The following is a 21,185-nucleotide window of genomic DNA, read 5'->3' as shown; positions in this document are numbered from 1 at the left end:
GAGAATGGCATAATATATTCAATGCAATGAAACAGGAGGGCCTTGAACAAAGATTACTGTATCCAGCACGATTATCATTTAAATATGAAGGAGGGAGTAAACAATTCCCAGACAAGCAAAAGTTGACGGAATTTCCCTCCCACAAACCACCTCTACACGGTATTTTAGAGGGACTGCTCGACATGGCAGCACTCCTAAGGCTAAACAGATGTCACCAGAGAAAATAAAATCACAGCAAAGAAAGCAGACCAATCAAATACAAACTAAAGGCAAAAAATAAAATCAACTACCCACAAAAGCAGTCAAAGGAAACACAAAGGGGCACGCAATAAAACACCCAAAATATAAAGAATGGAGGGGGAGGAATAAGCAGGGAGAGAAATAAAGAATCACCAGACAGTGCTCATAACACCACAATAAGCGAGTTAAGTGAGACAGTAAGATACTAAAGAACCTAACCTTGAGCCTTTGGTAACCACAAATCTAAAGCCTGCAATGGCAGTAAGTACATATCTTTCAATAGTCACCCTAAATGCAAATGGACTGAATGCACCAATCAAAAGACAGAGTAATAGAATGGATAAAAGAGCAAGACCCTTCTATATGCTACTTACAAGAGATGCACCTCAAACCCAAAGACATGCACAGACTAAAAGTCAAGGGATGGAAAAACATATTCCATCCAAACAGGGAGAAAAAAGCAGGTGTTGCACTACAGGTATCAGACAAAATAGACATCAAAACGAAGAAAGTCACAAGAGATAAAGAAGGACATCACATAATGATAAAGGGTCAGTCCAACAAGCGGATATAACCATTATAAATATATATGCACCCAACACAGCACACCAGCATATGTGAAACAAATACTAACAGAACCAAAGGAGGAAATAGAATGCAATGCGTTCATTTTGGCAGACTTCAACACACCACTCATTCCAAAGGATAGATGCACCAGACAGAAAATAAGTAAGGACATGGAGGCAGTAAACAACGCACTAGAACACATGGACCTAATAGACATCTATAGAACTCTACATCCAAAAGCAACAGGATACACATTCTTCTGAAGTGCACATGGAACATTGTCCAGAATAGACCACATTGCTAGGCCACAAAATGAGGCACAGTAAATTCAAAAAGATTGGAATCCTAACAACCAAATTTTCAGACCACAAAGGTATAAAGCAAGAAATACATTGTACAAAGAAAGCAAAAAAGCTCACAAACACATGGAGGCTTAACAACATGCTCCTAAATAATCAATGGATCAACAACAAAATTAAAATGGAGATCTAGCAACATATGGAAACAAATGACAACAACAACACAAAGTCCCAACTTCTGTGGGACGCAGCAAAAGCAGTCGTAAGAGGAAAGTATATAGCAAACCAGGCATATTTAAAGATGGAAGAACAATCCCAAATGAATAGTCTAATGTCACAAATATCGAAATTGGAAAAAGAACAAATGAGCCCTGAAGTCAGCAGAAGGAAGGACATAATAAAGATCAGAGAAGAAATAAATAAAATTGAGAAGAATAAAACAACAGAAAAAAAGTCAATGAAACCAAGAGCTCGTGCTTTGAGAAAATAAAAATAGATAAGGATCTAGCCAGACTTAGTAGGAGAAAAAGAGAATCAACACACATCAACAAAATCAGAAACGAGAAAGATAAAATAATGATGGACTCCATAGAAATACAAACAATTATTAGAGAATGCTATGAAAACCTATATGCTAACAAGCTGGAAAGCCTAGGAGAAATGGACAACTTCCTAGAAAAATAGTACCTTCCAAGACTGACCCAGAAAGAAACAGAAAATCTAAACAAACCAATTGCCAGCAACGAAACAGAAGCGGTAATTACAAAACTACCCAAGGAAAAAAAAAACCCCGGGCCAGATGGATTTACTTCAGAATTTTATCAGACATACAGAGAAGACATAATACCCATTCTCCTCAAAGTTTTCCAAAAATAGAAGAGGAGGGAATGCTAGCAAACTCATTCTATGAAGCCAACATCACCCTAATACCAAAACCAGGCAAAGACCCCACCAAAAAAGAAAACTACAGACCAATATCCCTGATGAACGTAGATGCAAAAATACTCAACAAAATATTAGCAAACCGAATTCAAAAATACCGCAAAAGGATCATATACCATGACCAAGTGGGATTCATCTCAGGGATGCAAGGATGGTACAACATTCAAAAATCCATCAACATCATCCACCACATCAACAAAATGAAGGACAAAAACCACATGATCATCTCCACAGATGCTGAAAAAGCATTCGACAGAAGTCAACATCCATTCATGATTAAAAACTCTCAACAAAATGGGCATAGAGGGCAAGTACCTCAACATAATAAAGGCCGTATATGACAAACCCACAGCTAACATCACATTGAAAAGCAAGAAACTAAAAGCTTCTCCTCTGAGATCGGGAACAACACAGGGATGCCCACTCTCCCCACTGTTATTCAACATAGTACTGGAGGTCCTAGCCACCGCAATTAGGCAAAACAAAAGAAATAAAAGGAATCCAGACTGGGAAACAAGAAGTTAAACTGTCACTATTTATAGATGACATGATATTGTATATAAAAAACCCTAAAGACTCCACCCCAAAACTACTAGAACTGGTATCAGAATACAGCAAAGTTGCAGGATACAAAATTAACACACAGAAATCTGTGGCTTTCCTATACAACTACAATGAACTAATAGAAAGAGAAATCAGGAGAACAATTCCATTCACAATTACATCAAAAAGAATAAAATACCTCGGAATAAACCTAACCAAGGAAGTGAAACACCTACACCCTGAAAACTATAAGACACTCTTAAGAGAAATTAAAGAGGACACTAGCAAATGGAAACCCATCCCATGATCTTGGCTAGGAGAAATTAATATCGTCAAAATGGCCGTCCTGCCCAAAGGAATATACAGATTTGATGCAATCCCTATCAAATTACCAACAACATTCTTCAACAAACTGGAACAAATACTTCAAAAATTCATATGGAAACACCAAAGACCGCAAATAGCCAAAGCAATCCTGAGAAGGAAGAATGAAGTGGGGGGGATCTCTCTCCCCAACTTCAAACTCTACTACAAAGCCACACTAATCAAGAGAATTTGGTACTGGCACAAGAACAGAGCCACAGACCAGTGGGACAGAATACAGACTCCAGACATTAACCCAAACATATATGATCAATTAACATACGATAAAGGAGCCATGGGCATAACCACAGGGAAATGACAGTCTCTCCAACAGATGGTGCTGGCAAAACTGGACAGCTACAAGTAAGAGAATGAAACTGGATCACTGTCTAACCCCATACACAAAAGGAAATTCGAAATGGATCAAAGACATGAATGTAAGACATGAAACCATAAAACTCCTAGAAAAAAACACAGGCAGAAATCTCTTGGACATAAACATGAGCAACTTCTTCATGAACATATCTCCCCAGGTAATGGAAACAAAAGCAAAAATGAATAAGTGGGACTATATCAAGCTGAAAAGCTTCTGTACAGAAAAGGACACCATCAGTAGAACAAAAAGGTACCTTACAGTATGGGAGAATATATTCATAATGACATACCATGTAAAGGGTTGACATCCAAAATATATAAAGATCTCATTCACCTCAACACACAGAAAGCAAATAATCCAATTAAAAAATGGGCAGTGGAGCTGAATAGACAGTTCTCTAAAGAAGAAATCCAGATGGCCAACAGGCACATGAAAAGATGCTCCACATCGCTTCTCATCAGAGAAATGCAAATTAAAAGCACAAAGAGACATCACCTCACACCAGTAAGGATCGCCATCATTGAAAAGACAACAACAAATGTTGGCAACGTTCTCCACTGTGAAGAAAGGGGAGCCCTCCTACACTGCTGGTGGGAATGTAAATTAGTTCAACCATTGTGGAGAGCAGCATGGAGGTTGCTCAGAATTCTCAAAATAGAAATACCATTTGACCCAGGAATTCCACTTCTGGGAATTTACCCTAAGAATGCAGCACTCCAGTTTGAAAAAGACAGATGCACCCCTATGTTTATCGCTGCACTATTTACAATAGCCAAGATATGAAAGCAACCTAAATGTCCATCAGCAGATGAATGGATAAAGAAGATGTGGAACATATACACAATGGAATATTACTCAGCCATAAGAAAAAAACAGATCCTACCATTCCCAAAAACATGGATGGAGCTAAACGGTATTATGCTCAGTGAAATAAGCCAGGCGGAGAAAGACAAGTATCAAATGGTTTCACTCATATGTGTAGCATAAGAACAAAGAAAAACTGAAGGAACGTAACAGCAGCAGAATCACAGAACCCAAGAATAGACTAACAGTTACCAAAGGGAAAGGGACTAGGGAGTATGGGTTCAAAGGGAGGGATAAAGGCAGGGAAAATGAAAGCGGGTATTACAATTATCATGTATAATTACCACGTAGGGTGTAGCATGGGGAAGGCTGTGCAACACAGAGAAGACGAGTAGTGATTTTACAGCATCTTACTACACTGATGGACAGTGACTGTAATGGGGTGTGTCGGGGGGACTTGGTGAACAGGGGGGCTTAGTAAACATAATGTTCTTCATGTAATTGTAGATTAATAACAAGAAAAAAAAAGAAGTTTGAACACAGATATACATGTAGGCCTAATGGCATGTGACTGACAAGAAAGAGTTTGGGGGAACACTTCTATAAGCCAAATACTGCCAAAACCCACCAGAACCTAGGAGAGAGGCATGGAGCAGACCCCAGGCCACAGCCCTCAGCAGGAACCCAGCTGGTGACACTTCACTCTCAGACTTCTAGACCCCTAACTGTGAAAGGATACATGTCTGTGGTGTAAACAATCTAGTGTGTAGTACTGTGGTACAGCAGAGCCTTACAAAGTAACCAAGGTATCTATTTACTTATTGTTTTTTTTTTACAAAACTTCACATTTGGGGAGTCTTACTCCTAAACCTACCCTTCTGTTTCATGACACAGGTAATTGCTAAAAATTTCCAATATTTTCAACATGGAAACCCACATATGAGCATCTCTATCTAAACTGACATACTCTATGGCCTATTTTCCCCACTCTTCCAAGGTTTGATGCAATAACTGGCCACATTCTATCTTTTCCTCAAATGTCCCAGTCTCTTTCCTGCTCTACATCCTTTAGCCACTTGATTTCCTCTACTAGAAATACTCTTCCACTCCCTGTTCTGCTGCTTAACTCCTACATAGTCTTCATTTTCTAGCTTAAGTACCATCACTACATAACTGCTTCTTCCTGCTATACAATTACTAAAACACCTGTTCAGCTCACTTGTACCCTTGTTTCCAAATCAATTGTTGGTATATTTGATATAATCATTGGCATAACAACATCTGCCACTCTTCTGAAGCTGCAATTTCCAAAGAAGGAAGATACAAGAGGCTGAAGATGTTAATAGTGTAGACTATTTATAATCAAACACTCTGTGCAAATCCAAATTTCTCACTTAACAGCTTCGGGTAACTTTGGGGAAAATCACTAACCTCAGACTCATCTGGTGCACGATGTACTTCACAGAGTTGTTGAGATAATCAAAGGAAATAATTTACATACATCACTTGCACTAGTATATATGATACTTGCTGACTCTTCTATTGATAGAGTTACCTCAATGCCAAGGACATACTAAGCGTTTAAATAAATATTTGCTGCAAAAGAATTTTCTCGATTCATTACTTTGTTTGAGTGGCTAATGATAGGATTTTTAGACACAAAAATTAGTTGGAAATAAAAGTCAGGTAGTTTGTCCACTCAAGCACAGCATATCGGTAGTGAATTTTCCATTTACATATATGTGAACTTTTATAAAAAATCTAAGAGAAATGCTGACTTTCAGTGAAGCAGGTCAATACAAGGAGGAAATGTGACATCACACTAAGCCATTACTGTGTATGTGTATCCATATGTCTTAGTCTGAGACTCACTGGAAACAGACTGCATTCTAAGTGGGGAAGGTTAAGGAATGAATGTGCACCTAGTGACAGAACATTGACAAAACTGAGAAAATAGATACATACATAGATGATTGATAGATCAGATAGATATACATACAGATTAATTAGGTACATAGACGATAGCAGATAGATATAGATAGATGATAGATTAGATACATACATACATACATATGTAGATAGATAGATATGGATAGATGGATAAATAGACAGGTAGGTAGGTAGACAGGAAATCATAATACTAAACAAAGCTATCGCTCACTCAAGATCATCTACGTGCTCCCTTACAGGAGACTCACTTGAGATCCAAGGACACAGACAAACTACAAGTTGAAGGGGTGGGGACAGGTACCCTACACAAGTGAAACTGAAAAAAAAAGGGGGATTCTGTTTGAGTCTCCAGAGAGACAGTGAGTACAAAAGAGCCCTTCCAGCCACAGTGGATTCTTTTTGTTTGGTTTTAATAGTATGCAGTCATAGATTAAGTGGTAGAGTGAAGCCCTTCTCATTTTTTCTCACCTCAACAATTGAATTGCTGTAATAACATGTGTTTGGGCTTTTGAAATCAGTAGATTTCATGATGTTTACAAATGTAAAGAAGTATTTAACTAGATAAAGAGGGAAGTTTGGACACTCAAACACGTCACTCAACAACACACTCTTTGCTCCCAACTGCTCCTGTCTAGAACTTGGTGTTCCTTTTCATTTGTCCCTCCTCCTATCAGCGGTGACACCGATGTGCCTCAAACACGGTGGTGAGCAAAGCACCAAGTTTAGGTTTCTGTCTACAACAGGCCCAGAGGAAGGATACTTGTGGTCTTCAGGGAGCACTTAGTCAATGAATGTGGCTAGAATACAGTCAGCAAGTGATAAGGAGGTAAGAGGACAGAGGACAGAGATATGGGCTGAAGTCCCTGCACCACCATTTACTGGTTTTGTAAGCACAAGCGGCTGACTCGACCTGCAAGTGTCTCAGTGAATCCAGTGCTATCTCTACAGCCTAGTTACCTTGCAAGATTTTTGGAAGCACAATGTAGGGAAGTGACATATAAGCTATGTTGTTAACTGTTCTGTACTTAAGGATAGATGGGCAGACAAAAAGATGATGACAGATGATAGATGATAGATAGATAGATAGATAGATAAGATAGGTAGATAGATAGATGGATAGATAGATGATAGATAGATAGATAGATAGATAGATAGATAGATAGATGATAGATAGATAGAGAGATAGAGAGATAGAAAGACAGATAGATAGATAGAAAGATAGAAAGATATAGAAAGATGACAGATATATGATTAGACAGATAGATGATAGATAGATATAGATACATATCAATTATAACAAAGCTATTGCTCATGACCAGGAGAGCAATGATGAAAGAACAGAGTGAAACTACAAACAAAAAAGAAAAAAGAAATCCAGTTTAAAAAGTGCAATAAGCAGCCATAAGAAAAAACAAATCCTACCATTTGCAACAACATGGATGGAGCTAGAGGGTATTATACTCAGTGAAATAAGCCAGGTGGAGAAAGACAAGTACCAAATGATTTCACTCATCTGTGGAGTATAAGAACAAAGAGAAACTGAAGGAACAAAACAGCAGCAGAATCACAGAATCCAAGAATGGACCAACAGTTACCAAAGGGAAAGGGACTGGGACTGGGGAGGGTGGATGGGAAGGGAGGGATAAGGGCAGGTGAAAAGAAAGGGCGTACTACGATTAGCATGTATAACGTGGAGGGGCACATGGGGAGGGCTGTGAAACACAGAGACGACAAGCAGTGATTCTACAGCACCTTACTACGCTGATGGACAGGGACTGTAATGGGGTTTCTGAGGAGGACTTGAAGGGGGGAGCCTAGTAAACATAATTTTCTTCATCTAATTGTAGATTAATAATAACAAAATAAAAAATTTAAAAGTGCAATAAGGCCACAGCTATCAATTATCAGAATGAAAGGACAGACTTTCAATGCTCCAATCAAAAGAAACAGGATTAGAAGAAGGGATGAAAACTCAGGATGACCTACGTGCTCCCTTAAGGAGACTCACTTGAGATCCAAGGACACAGACAAACTACAAGTCAAAGGGGTGGGGAAAGGAACCCTACACAAGTGTAATTGAAAAAAAAAAAAAAGATGGATTGATGGGATTGAAGAAGGCGGCGTGAGATGGGAGGAAGAAACCTCCTCCCAGAACCACATACAGACGTACAATATGGAAATAGAACAACTACCCCAAATCCTGGAAGAGCAGCAGGGAAGAAGGCTGCTGCGGCAGGCTGTCACCTCAAGGAGAAGGGTGACGTACAAAGCCGTGATCCACAGGGACCCAAAGCCCTTCCCACACCTGAGCTCACAGGACGGAGGAAGAGAAACGGAACCGGGGAGGGGGGTGGAGGCCTAGGACTGCTGAACACCCAGCCCTGGAGATGTGCTCTGGGAGCACAAACCTACCATACATGGTGCGCTCTGGAGGATCGGTGGGGTTGGAAAGCCAAGACAGGCAGAATACTTCCAGAGACTTGAGATTCCAGCCACTGTGGGACAACACAGGGATCCACATCCGGCCGCTATGGGACAAAAGAAAGGCGGGCAGTCTGAGAGACTTCCTAACAGCGAGACAGCTGCTAAAGGGACAAGGCTTCCAGAGCTTGCCACTAAGGAGAAAGGACAGGTGCGCCAAACTGCCCGGGTGCACTCTGCCCAGCAGGCGGGAGAACTTTTAGGAGCTCCAGTCGCTCCGTCCCCCTGGCTGGCCTCACAGCTCCGAGGCCCCCCTACCGTGCTGTGACTGATACACGGCCTGCCTCCCTGCCGGCACTGGCTTGCTACCCGGCGGCCCCCACCATCGCACCAGGCCAGCGAGAGGACGTCCCCACCTACGGCAGCTTCTCCCTGCGTGCTCCGCAAACTGGCCCTGGCAGTGGAGACAGGCACTGTGGCCGGGAAGCAGGAGAGACCTCTTTCCTCCCGGCAGGGGAGGGCACCAGCGCTGCTCCCGTGACCCCTGCCATCCCCCCAAAGGGCTGAGCAGCCCCAGAGAGTAAATCTTCTGGGAGCTAGAGGGCATCACCTACAAATATGAACCGTCAAAGGAACCTGGTAACAGGACTCAAATCAATCTTCCTGAAACAGATCTCAAAATAAACATCAGGAACATGCTCATGGAGCTACAGAAAAAAACTGCCCGTCTCTTGAGTGCAATTCTCTCTCTCTCTTTCTCTCTCTCTCTCTCTCTCTCTCTCTACCAGGCGCACTACTGAGGCCTTGTTCTGAGAGGGATGCTGGAACAGCCCAGCAGGAATGGCAGAGCTCTCAGGTCCACCACCACCAGTGCCAGGACAGTCCCACACAGGGTCTGACAGAACTGCAAACGGGGGATGCCACACGTCTAACTCCGCAGGAAAGATAACAGTGCCGCATGCTAGCCTTCCCATTAATGGCTAGTGGCTAGGTGGCTCCAACGATACCAGGTGATGTAAACACCCAGGGCTTTATCTCCTTAGCAACCTTTTTTCGCTATGACCCTTGAAAGCAACACATGGAAAGATACTATCTACCAGTCTCCACACCATCTCACTTCTCAGCTTAGGCTCGATTTTCCTGTATCACATCTTCTCCTCTTCATAACAGTTTTCTCAGTCAATTGGTGTTCTGGAAAAAAAAAAATTAGAATTGGAATGACATGGCACGGGGTATAAGATTCCGTTTGAACACCATCAGTAGAACAAAAAGACATCCTACAGGATGGGAGAATATATTCATAGATAACATAACCGATAAGGGGTTGCCATCCAAAATATGTATTAAGAGCTCACGTACCTCAACACACAGAAAGCAAATAATCCAATTACAAAATGGGCAGAGGATCTGAACAGACACTTCTCCAAAGAAGCCATTTCAGGTGGCAGACAGGCACATGAAAAGATGCTCCACATTGCTAATCATCAGAGAACTGCACATTAAAGCCACACTGGGGTATCACCTCACACCAGTTAGGATGGCCACCATCCAAAAGACAGACAACAACAGATGTTGGTGAAGATGTGGAGAAAAGGGAACCCTCCTATACTGCTGGTGGGAATGTCAGTCAGTTCAACCATTGTGGAAAGCAGTATGGAGGTTCCCCAAAAATCCAAAAAACAGACATACTATTTGTCCCAGGAATTCCTCTCCTAGGAATTTACCCTAAGAATGCAGGAGCCCAGTTTGAAAGAGACATATGCACCCCTATGTTGATCGCAGCACTATTTACAATAGCCAAGAAATGGAAGCAACCTAAGTGCCCATCAGGAGATGAATGGATAAAGAAGAGGTGGTACATATACACTATGGAATATCATTCAGCAATAAGAAAACAAATCCTACCACCATTTGCAACAACATGGATGGAGCTACAGGGTGATATGCTCACTAAAATAAGCCAGGTGGAGAAAGACAAGTAGCAAATGATTCCAATACTCTGTGGAGTATAAGAACAAAGCAAAAACAGAAGGAACGAAACAGCAGCGGACTCACAGAACCCAAGAATGGACTAACAGTTACCAAAGGGAAAGGGACTGGGGAGAATGGGAGGGAAGGGAGGGATCAGCGTGGGAGAAAAAGAAAGGGGGTATTACGATTAGCATGTATAATATGACGGAGGCATGGGGAGGGCTCTGCAACAGAGAAGACAAGCAGTGATTCTACAACATCTTACTACGCTGATGGACAGTGACTATAATGGGGTTTGTGGGGGGGACTTGGTGAAGGGGGGACCCTAGTAAACATAATGTTCTTCATGTAATTGTACATTAATCATAACAAAATAAAAATACAAAGATAAAAAATAATAAAAATGAATGAAGTTTAGACATAAATCTAACCAAGTAGGAGAAAGATTGCATTCTGAAAACTATCAGACACTGATGAAAGAAACTGAATTTGACACAAATATGTAAAAAAGCTATTCCATGCTCATGGGCGGGAATAATCAATATAGTTAAAATGACCTTAATACCCCCAAGCGATCTACAGGTGCAATGCAATCCCTATCAAATACCAATAGCATGTTTTTACAACACTAGAGAAATAAATGTAAAATGTGTACAGAACCACAAAAGACCCCAAATTGCCAAAGAAATCTCGAGAAAGAAAAATAAAGATAGAGAGAGGACCATGCTTCCTGACTTCAAACTGTGTTGTATAGCTACAGTAATCAAAGAGTAGGTACTGGCACAAAAATAGACACACATCAATGGAATAGAATAGATTGCTCAGAAATAAACTTACACTTATACGGTCAGTTAATACGTGACAAAGGAAGCAAGTATACGCAATGGTGAAAAGACAGTCTCCAAAAATGGTGCTGGGAGAACAAGACAGCCTTATACAATGGAATGAAACTGCACTGCTGTCTTACACCATACACAAAGTAAACTCAAACTGGTTTAAAGACCTAAAGTAAGACCAGAAACCATAAAACTCCTAGAAGAAAGCATGCGCAGTAAACTCTTGAACACTGGCATTACAGTTTTTTTCTAGATATGTCTCCCCAGCAAGGAAAACAAAAAGCAAAAATAAACCAGTGACACTACACCAAACTAAAACACTTCCTCACAGCAAAGGACGCCATCAACAATGTGAGAAGACAACCTAGTGAATGTGAGAATGTGTTTGCAAATGACGTATCTGATAAGGAGCTCATACCAAAGATGTATAAAGAACTCATACAACTCAACACCAAAAGCAAATGGAAAACAATGTGATAAAAAGTTGGGCAAAGGGCCTGAACAAACATTTTTCAAAAGGAGGCATACAGATGGCCAACAACCACATGAAAGGATTCTCACATCACTAGTCATCATGGAAATACAACTCAAAACCAAATGAGATATCACCTCACGCCAGTCGGAATAGCAGGTATCAACAAAACAAAACAAAACAAAACAAAACAAGAGACAAGTTTAGGCAAGGATGTGGTGGAAAAGAAACCTGGGTATGCTACTTCTGGGAATGTAAATTGGTGTAAAGAGAGTTCGGATGGGTTTGGGGTGGGTGCGTAAATTTACTTGTGCTAGGCTACCTGCCTACTCTAAATTTGGCCCTTGGGCCCTTGGAGAGGTTAAGCCAGGAAGTAAAGTATCAGTTATTACCTGTAATACCTAATCATTTAATGTTAAAAATACTCATTGAGTATAATGCTTTGTCATTTCAGGAGGGTTCTCATACACATGATAAAAGCTACAATTTGGAAATGAGGATGTTATGCCCATTCGCACCTCAATTTATATTAACATTTAATGTAGCAAAAATAATTAGCTGTCATAATGAGACAAGGACCGTGGGCATAGTCAGAGTAGGGTGAGGGCCTCTGGAAAAAGACCCCTACCAAAACTCCATATTCAACAACTCAGCAACGTCAGAGTCACTTTAATTCTCTAAAGTAAAATATCAAACTAGGAATGTAAGCATTCTTCAGTGAAGATTCGTTAAAACCAAAAAGCCAGGAGTAACCTGGCCTGGAATGTTTGAGCATCCCCCAGATAAGAAAGTAGCTCAGCATAGCCCATGTCTTCATTGTGTCAATTAAATGAGGCTATTGGAAAATTTACTTTAGCTGCTAAAAGGCCCAGCTTATCTTCTTTAACTTTGCCCAGATGCTGCTTTTCCTCCTCCAGCCCCTAATCAAGTCATATATAACCTGGGCAATTAATACAGCAGGCAGGCCCTGCTGTAAAAAACATAGTGAAGGGCAGGAAGGATTCCACCTTAAAGATAAAATTGCATTTTAACACTCAAGAAGTTAAGAAGCAAGATTCTTAACTTATTATTTAACAAACAGACAATAACTCAGCCCATCTGGAAAGCAGGGCAGGCAGCCTTGATTGATATGTTCCCAAACCAAGAAACTACTATTCTGGGAAAGAATCAAAGCATTAAATTTCTTATGTTAACTCTGCAAAATAGTCCAGAAAACTGACAAGAAACTTAGTGTCTCAATTTGGTACTGGCACAAGAACAGACCCATGGACCAATGGAACAGACAAGAGAGCCTTGATATAAACCCAACCATATATGATAAATTAATATACGATAAAGGAGCCATGGACATACAATGGGGGAAATGACAGCCTCTTCAACAGCTGGTGTTGGCAAAACTAGAAAGCTACATGCAAGAGAAAGAAACTAGATTATTGTTTAACACCATACACAAAAGTAAACTCAAAATGGATCAAAGACCTGAATGTAAGTCATAAAACCATGAAACTCTTAAAAGACAACATAATATAAATAAGCATGAGCAACTTCTTTCTGAATGCATCTCCTCAAGCAAGGGAAAAAAAAGTAAAAATTAACTCATGGAACTACATCAAACTAAAGTTTCTGTATGGCAAAAGACACAATCAACAGAACAAAAAGGCATCCTACAGTATGGGAGAATATATTCATAAATGACAGATCCGATAAAGGGTTGACAACCAAAATACATAAAGAGCTCACGCACCTCAACAAACAAAAAGCAAAGAATCCAATTAAAAAGTGGGCAGAGGATCTGAACAGACAGTTCTCCAAAGAAGAAATTCAGATGGCCAACAGGCATATGAAAGATGCTCCACATCGCCTGCCATCAGAGAATGCAAATTAAAACCACAATGAGATATCACCTCTCACCGGTAAGGATGGCTACCATCCAAAAGACAAGCAACAACAAATTGTTGGCGAGGTTGTGGAGAAAGGGGAACCCTCCTACACTGCTGGTGGGAATTTAAATTAGTTCAACCATTGTGGAAAGCAGTATGGAGGTTCCTCCAAAAGAACAAAATAGAAATACCATTTGATCCAGGAATCCCACTTCTAGGAATTTACCCTAAGAATGCAGAAGCCCAATTTGAAAATACAGATACACCCCTATGTTTATCGCAGCACCATTTACAATAGCCAATACATGGAAGCAACCTAAGTGTCCATCAGTAGATGAATGGATAAAGAAGAGGTGGTACATATACACAATGTAATATTATTCAGCCATAAATGAAAACAAATCCTACCATTTGCAACAACATGGATGGAGCTAGAGGATTTTATGCTCAGTGAAATAAACCAGGTGGAGAAAGACAGCTACCAAATGATTTCACTCCTATGTGGAATATAAGAACAAAGGAAAAACTGAAGGAACGAAAGAGCAGCAGACTCACAGAACCCAAGAAAGGACTAACAGTTACCAAAGGGAAAGGGACTGGGGAGGATGGGTGGGAAGGGAGGGAGAAGGGGGGCAGGGAAGAAAGGGGCCTTACAATTAGCATGTATAATGTGGTGGGGGGGCCACAGGGAGGGCTGTGCAACACAGAGAAGACAAGTAGTGATTTTAAAGCATCTTACTACACTGACGGACAGTGACAAATGGGTATGTGGGGTGGACTTGGTGAAGGGGGTAAACTGGTAAACATAACGTCCCTCATGTAATTGTAGATTAATGATACCAAAATAAATAAAATAAAATAAAATAAAGATTCTTACTTCTTGGCAAATAGTGAATCTGTGGCATCTTACTACACTGATGGACAGTGACTGCAATGGGGTATGAGGGGCCTGGACTAGATAATATGGGTGAATGTATCAACCACATTGTTTTTTCATGTGAAACCTTCAGAGGAATGTATATCAGTAATACCTTAGTAAAAAAAGAAAAGTATCTTACTTGTTAACTTCCTGGCTATTCAAATGCAATCTTATCTTTAAGACGGATGCTTCCTGTCTTTTACTTTGTTGTTTGTGACCTGGGCTTATTGCCACATTAGCTGCCCAGGTTATATAGTCCTTGACTTGGGGCTGGAGGAGGCATCTGGGCAAAGTTAAAGATAAACTGGGCCTTTAGGCAGGCTGAAGTAAATTTTACAATAGCCTCTTTTAATTGACACAATGAAGACATGGGCTATGCTGAGCTACTTTCTTATCTGGGGGATGTTCAAACATTCCAGGCCGGGTTACTCCTGGCTTTTTGGTTTTAACTAATCTTCACTTAAGAATGCTTATAGTCCTAGTTTGATACTTTACTTTAAAGAATTAATGTGACTCTGACTTTGCTGAATTGTTTAATACGGAGTTTTGGTAGGCGTCTTTTTCCAGAGGCCCTCACGCTACTCTGACTACACCCACGGTCCCTGTCTCAGAATCTCTGTGGCGAGTTACAAACTACTCAGCTGCAGATTACAAACCGAAATGCCAGAAAAATGTGAATTTCTAAATACAAGAAAATTCCCTGTCAGTTCCCAGATCAAAGTAAAGAAACTTCATTCCCAATTAAAAAAACGAGAGGTACCTAATGAAAAAATATTTTATTTTAAAGGCGCTGCCTCGGGGGGCCTCTCCCCCGCCGACCCGCCGCCCGTCCCACCTGAACTTCAGCCGCCCGGCCCTCGCCCTCGAGGTCCCCGCCGAGAAAAATCCAAACACGACAAAACGCCCACCGGCCACCCCGTCTGCGCGGCCCCGTCCCGGGCGGCGGGGGCAGGTCGGGGGCGCGGCCCTGGGTTGGGAGGACGCGCGCCGCGGGGAGGAGAGCTGCCGCGCTCACCACCTGGGCCGGGACCGAGGAGCAGCGGCTCCGGCGAGCCCCTCTCCCCCCTGCCCCGTCGAACTTCGCCGGCCGCTCGGACGTCCGCCCGGGCGCACCTGCTCCGCTCCCTCCCTTCCCGGGCGGCCCCTCCGGCGGAGCGCGCCGACTCCAGGCCCCCGGCCGGGCCCCGCGCGCCCACCACCCGCGTCGGCCGCTTCCCGGCCCCACGGGCCACGAGCGGCTCGCCGAGCAACTCGCACGGCCGCCCCCTTGTCCGGTTTCCCCGTGCCCTCAGGCGGAGGCAGGGGTCCCGCCGCGCCCCGCGGCCACGTACCTTCCAGCCCGCAGGGCCGTCGCTGTCGTCTTCACCCCTGAAGCGGGGCCCGCTCGGGACCCTCCACCGCAGATCCGCGGAAGCGGGAGCCGCTTCTCAGCCGAGGTTTCTTAAGTCCGGCCGGGCCAGCGGCTCCATGTCCGCGCCGACCGCCGCCCTCCGCCCGTCGCGGAACAGCCGAGAAGGGGCGAGTGCGGCGCCGGGAGCCCAGCGGGTACGAGGCGGCGATCCGAGGCTGGGGGCCGAGGTCGGGAGGAAGGCGCAGCCAAGCACACAGCGGGCCCAGAACTTCGCGGGCCCATCACTGGTCTCCGTCGGCACGCTGCGCACACGGTACGGCGGCTCGAAGCACGGAGGACGCGGCGGCCGATGGTATCCCTGCAACGCTCAACGTGCTACTGACGGTTGAATAAAGACGGAGGCGGAGCCTGCAGCGACTACTCCGCCCCCGGATTACGCTTTCTGCGCCCAATGGCTGCCCGTCCCCGACTGACGGCCCTCATGATCATGCTCGGCCTGCCTGCCAAATTAAGTTCTGATTTTATTCTTTGAGAGATTGAAGGGTTTTAGATCAGGGGAAAGGATTCCATTTTTAAGTGAGCACTCTGGCCTCTCTTTGGAGACTGGATTCGTGGGGGCAAAGCGATAGCAGAAGGACTACTCAGAGGATGCTACAGGCATCCACAAAAGATTTGATGGGGTGCTGGACGAGGGCCGTTGAATGGGTGTGCAGAGCTTAGGCTGCAGGGACTGCAGAAATGTTTAGGAAGTAGGGTGGGTAGGACTTGGTGACTGGCGGGAGGGAGAAGGCACTCCTGCTATAACAGGAGTCCGCAGACTGGGTGGCTTAGTCAACAGAAACTTATTTTCATGGAGTTCTGGAGCTTAAGGACCAAGATCCACGGGCTGGCAGGGTTGGTCTGGCCCAAAGCCTCTCTCCTAGGCTTGCAGACGGCTGCCTCCTTGCTGCGCCTTCACATGGCCTTCTGTCTGCCATGCACATACCTGGTGTTTCTCCATAGGCCCCAACTTCTCATAAGGACATCTCTTGGAGTGGAGTAAAGCTCCACCCAAATAGCCTCATTTTTTTTTTTTTTTGGTATTATTAATGTACAATTACATGAGCAACATTATGGTTTCTACACTACCCCTATTTTCAAGTCCCCACCACATACTCCATTACACTCACGGTCCATCAGCGCAGTAAGATGCTATAGAATCACTACTTGTCTTCTCTGTGCTATATTGCCTTCCCGGTGCCCCCCCCACCCAGCATTAGGTGCGCTAATCATAATGCTCCTTTTCCCCGCTTATCCCTCCCTTCCCACCCATCCTCCCCAGTCTCTTTCCCTTTGGGAACTTTTATTCCCTTCTTGGGTTCTGTGAGTCTGCTGCTGTTTTGTCCCTTACAGTTTTTACTTTGTTCTTATACTCCACAGATGAGTGAAATCATTTGATACTTGTCTTCCTCCGCCTGTCTTATTTCACTGAGCGTAATATCCTCTACCTCCATCCATGTTGTTGCAAATGGTCGGATTTGTTCTCTTCCATTGTGTATACGTACCACATCTTCTTTATCCATTCACCTACTGATGGACACTTATGTTGCTTCCATTTCTTGGCTATTGTAAATAGTGCAGCGATAAACATAGGGGTGCATATGTCTCTTTCTAACTGGGCTCCTGCATTTAGGGTAAATCACCAGGAGTGGAATTCCTGGGTCAAATGGTATTTCTATTTTGAGTTTTTTGAGGAACCTCCATACTGCCTTCCACAATAGTTGAATTTACATTCTCACCAACAGTGTAGGAGGGTTCCCCTTTCTCCACATCCTCACCAGCATGTGTTGTTGTCTGTCTTTTGGATGTTGCCCTTCCTAACTGATGTGAGGTGATATCTCATTGTGGTTTTAATTTGCATTTCGCTGATGATTTGCAATGTAGAGCATCTTTTCATGTGCCTGTTGGCCATCTGAATTTCTTCTTTGGAGAACTGTCTGTTCAGATCCTCTGCCCACTTTTTAATTGGATTCTTTGCTTTTTGTTTGTTGAGGTGCGTGAGCTCTTTATGTATTTTGGATGTCAACCCTTTATCGGATCTGTCATTTATGAATATATTCTCCCATACTGTAGGATGCCTTTTTGTTCTGTTGATGGTGTCCTTTGCTGTACAGGAGCTTTTTAGTTTGATACAGTCCCACTTGTTCAGTTTTGCTTTTGTTTCCCTTGTCCTGGGAGATACGTTCATGAAGTTGCTCGTGTTTATGTCCAAGAAAATTTTGCTGTGTTTTCTTCTAAGAGTTTTATGGTTTCATGCCTTACATGCAGATCTTTGATCCATTCTGAGTTTACTTTTGTGTATGGGGTTACACAATAATCCGGTTTCATTCTCTTACGTGTTGTTGTCCAGTTTTGCCAACACCAGTTGTTGAAGAGGCTGTCATTCCCCCATTGTATACCCATGGCTCCTTTATCATATATCAATTGACCATATATGCTTGGGTTAATGTCTAGACTCTCTATTCTGTTCCACTGGTCTGTGGCTCTGTTCTTACGCCAGCACCAAACTGTCTTGATTACTGTGGCTTTGGAGTAGAGCTTGAGGTTGGGAAGCGAGATCCCCCCTGCGTTACTCTTCCTTCTCAGGATTGCTTTGCCTATTCAGGGTCTTTTGTGGTTCCATATGAATTTTAGAACTATTTGTTCCAGTTCATTGAAGAATGCTGTTGGGACTTTGATAGGGATTGCTTTGAACCTACAGATTGCTTTAAACAGGATGGCCATTTTGCCAATATTAATTCTTCCTACCCAAGAGTATGGGATATATTTCCATTTATTGGTGTCCTCTTCAATTTCTCTGAAGAGTGTCTTGTAGTTTTCAGGGTACAGGACTTTCACTTTCTTGGTTAGGTTTATTCCTAGGTGTTTTATTCTTTTTGATGCAGTTGCGAATGGAATTGTTTTCCTGATTTCTCTTTCTGCTAGTTCATCATAAGTTTACAAGAATGCAACAGATTTCTGTGTATGAATTTTGTACCCCACAACTTTGCTGAAATCAGATATTTGTTCTAGCAGTTTTGGAGTGGATTCTTTAGGATTTGTTATGTATAGTATCATGTCATCTGCAAACAGTGACAGTTTGACTTCTTCCTTACTCATCTTGATGCCTTTAATTTCTTTGTGTTGTCCAAATGCAGTGGCTAAGACCTCTAGTACTATGTTTTATAAAAGCGGGGAGAGTGGTCATCCTTGTCTTGTTCCCGATCTTAACGGAAAAGCTTTCAGCTTCTCTGTGTTAGGTATAATGTTGGCTGTGGGTTTGTCATATATGGCCATTATTATGTTGAGGCACTTGCCCTCTATACCCATTTTGTTGAGAGTTTTTATCATGAATGGATGTTGAATTATATCGAAAGCTTTTTCAGCATCTATGGAGATGATCATGTGATTTTTGTCCTTCTTTTGTTGATGTCATGGATGATGTTGATGGATTTTCAAATGTTGTACCATCCTTGCATCCCTGAGATGAATCACACTTGATCATGGATAAAACTCTTGATGTGTTTTTGAATTTGGTTTGCTAACATTTTGTTGAGTATTTTTGCATCTATGTTCATCAGGAATATTGGACTGTAACTTTCTTATTTGGTGGTGTCTTTGCCTGGCTTTGGTATTAGAGTGATGCTGGCTTCATAAAATGAGTTTGGGAGTATTCCCTCCTCTTCTATTTTTTGGAAAACTTTTAGGAGAATGGGTATTATGTCTTCTCAAAATGTCTGATAAAACTCAGCAGTGAATCCATCTGGTCCACGGGTTTTCTTCTTGGGTGGTTTTTTGATTACTGATTCAATTTCATTGCTGGTAATTGGTCTGTTTAGATTTTCCTTTCATTGCTTGGTCAGCCTTGGGAGGTTCTATTTTTCTAGAAAATTTTCCATTTCTTCTAGGCTATCCAGTTGACTAGCACATACATTTTCATAGTATTCTCTAATAATTCTTTGTATTTCTGTGGTGTCCGTAGTGACTTTTCCTTTCTCATTTCTGATTCTGTTTATGCATGTAGATTCTCTTTTTCTCTTAATAATTCTGGCTAGAGGTTTTTTCAAATCCCACTTGTTTATTACTGATAGGAAAGCAATTGACTTTTGTATAATAAACTTGTATAATGCAGCTTTGCTATTATTGCTTACTCTAATAGTTTTGTTGACCCTTTAGGATTTTCTGCATACACAGTCACGTCATCTTCAAACAAGGTGAATTTTGTTTCTTCCTTCCCAATCTATGTACACTTTTCATTTTTCTTGTACTATTCACTACCTAGGATTTCTAATATAATGTTGAATATAAATGGTGCGAGGGGGATACCCATGCCTTGTTCCTGATCTCAGTAGGGAAGTCTCCAGCTTCTCATCATTCCATATGATGTTAGCGGCAGGGTTTTTGTAGATATACACTTTCAAAGTTAGGATGTTCCCCTCTGCTCCTAGTCTGATGAGAGATTTTATCATGAATGGGTGCTGGATACTTTTTCTGAATCTATAAATATCATATGATTTTTATTCTTTAGTTTGTTGTGGTGATTGATTAGGTTAATTGATTTTTCAAATGGTGAATAATACTTGTATGTCTGGAATAACTCCCACTGGATTGGGATGCATACACACACAAACTTTGATACATGTTTGAATTTGATTTGCTAATGTTTTGGGGAAGACTCTTGCGTCTAGGTTCATGAGAGATACTGGTCTGTAGTTTTCTTTTCTTGTAATTTCTTTCTTTGGTTTAAATATTAGTATCATCCTGGCCTCACAGAATGAATTAGGAAATATTTATTCTGCTTCTAATTCCCAGAAGAGATTGCAGAGAACCAGCATCATTTCTTCCTTAAGTATTTGTTAGAATTCACTGTAATCCCATCTCAGTCTGGCCTTTTCTGATTTGGAAGGTTATTGATTACTGTTTCAATATCTTTAATAAATACTGGCCTGGACAGATTATCTATCTCTTGTATAATTTTGGTAGATTTTGTCTTTCAAGGAATTGGCCCATTTCATCTGGGTTATCAAATGTGTGGGCACAGAGTTGCTCATAATGTTCCTTTCTTAATCATTTTTTATTAAGGGTTTTTTTTTATCATAGTTCTAGGTTCACAGCCTCCCCTACTATCAACATCCCTCCACCAGAGTAGTACATATGTTGCAATACATGAACCTACATTAACAAATCATAATCACCGAAGTCCCTAGTTTATATAGCATTCGCCGGTGTTGTA

Source organism: Manis pentadactyla, chromosome 16 (genome assembly GCF_030020395.1).
Source record: "Manis pentadactyla isolate mManPen7 chromosome 16, mManPen7.hap1, whole genome shotgun sequence".
Taxonomy (NCBI): Eukaryota; Metazoa; Chordata; class Mammalia; order Pholidota; family Manidae; genus Manis; species Manis pentadactyla.
The sequence above is the reverse complement of the archived record's forward strand: the minus strand, read 5'-3'. Positions refer to the sequence as shown.